Genomic DNA, 1,836 nt, shown 5'->3' with positions numbered 1-1,836 from the left:
TTACGCAGCAGAACATCCAGGCAGGCTTTCAGGCGACAGGGCTTGTCCCTCTTTGTCTAGATCGTGTTCTATCGTCGTTGACTATCGTCTGGACGCCATCTCCACCACAGACAACTATAGATAATAACACTACAGCGCAGGCAGCAATGCAGACAGAGACACCACATACAGTAGTAGAGCTTCAGCAGCAGGTGCGGTATCTCCAAGAGCGACTGCGCCGGCAGCTAGAGAGTCCAACAAGCGTTGCGATACGCCAGCTTGCTAAGAGCGCTTAGCTTGCAATGCAATTAGCAACGATACTTGTAGAGGAGAATAAGAAGCTACGTGAAGAGAACTAGCGTCAGCGGCAAAAGCAAGATTAACAGCGTTAATATATTGCTTCTAGTGGGGTACTCTAGGTGTAGCAGGCTTAGCAGCTTGTAGCAGAGGCAGAAAGGTTACTTATAGGGGGTAGCTAGAACTAGGCTGGTGAGCGACGTTGGCGCGCGCCGCCAACGTGCACGAAGTGTCACGTTAAAGGACATACTTAGACTTTATGCAGAGCTAAATAGTAAACTATATATCTTAATTTTATATTATTTTAATACGTTGTTGTGGCTCAATTGCGCAGAACGTCGCGCGAAGTTTGGTGGGGTGCCCAGCTTACTGATCTGCCCAGCTTACTGACCCTGCACGTTACTGTGTTCCACTAGTAAGCTGCGCACCCCAGTAAGCTGCGCACCCCACCAAATCCTCACAACTCTATCTGCGCCAACGACCATGACTTAACAACCACGGCCTAAGGTGACATCTCGTGAAGGTAGACTAAGTCTCGCGATGGTCTCCTATTAGAATAAACTATGCTAATTAATCTAAGCCCTCGCGAGAGCGTATGACGTACTAGAATCTACTCTCCGGACGCGTCTCCGTGGTGTCCACCCGCGATCAGAGATAGTCTCTGTCAACTAAAAGCTATCAACTACTAAAGAGCAGTCTCTCGTGCAGTGGATCCTAGACCTTAATCGACGAGGCTTTCTACCCTATATAATTAATGTACGACGCATGGCAGACGCTCTACTCGCAGCCCACGGCCAAGATCCACCTCCTCCACCTGTAGGCAAGAACTAGGTGTCGCGCTTTGTCAACAGCCAGTCTGAGCTTCAGACTAAGTGGAACAGGAAGGTCTATAGCCAGCGCGCTCTCTGTGAGGATCCTGTCGCAATCTCAGCGTGGTTCAACCTAGTAGAGGAGACGCGCCAGGCCTATAGGATACTAGACACAGACACGTACAACTTTGATGAGACTAGCTTTATAATAGGCGTCGCAGCGACGTCTAAGGTGGTCACTAGCTCTGACACTGTAGGTCGGGCAGCCACAGTACAACTAGAGAACAGAGACTGGGTCACGACAATCGAGTGTATCAACGCGTCTGGCTGGTGTCTTCCACCGTTCGTGATCCTGTCTGGTAAGCAGCACCAGGCTAGCTGGTACCACCACATCCCTATAGACTGGGTGCTCGCTGTATCAGACAACGGCTGGACGACAGATGAGCTCGGCGTAGAGTGGGTAAAGCACTTTAATAGATATACAGCGCCTCGTACGCATGGAGTCTACCGGCTTCTTATCCTAGATGGCCATAGCAGCCACGCCACGCCTGAGTTCGACCAGTACTGCACAGAGAACAAGATCATCACTCTCTGTATGCCAGCCCATACCTCCCACCTGCTCCAGCCACTTGATGTGGGCTGCTTTTCCCCGCTCAAGCGAGCGTACGGTCACGAGATCCAGGAGCTAGCTCGCCAAGGCGTCTACCATATTGACAAGATAGACTTCCTTACCGCCTATACACGGATCCGG

The sequence above is a fragment of the Exserohilum turcica genome (genome assembly GCF_000359705.1).
Source record: "Exserohilum turcica Et28A unplaced genomic scaffold SETTUscaffold_9, whole genome shotgun sequence".
Lineage (NCBI taxonomy): Eukaryota > Fungi > Ascomycota > Dothideomycetes > Pleosporales > Pleosporaceae > Exserohilum > Exserohilum turcicum.
The sequence above is the reverse complement of the archived record's forward strand: the minus strand, read 5'-3'. Positions refer to the sequence as shown.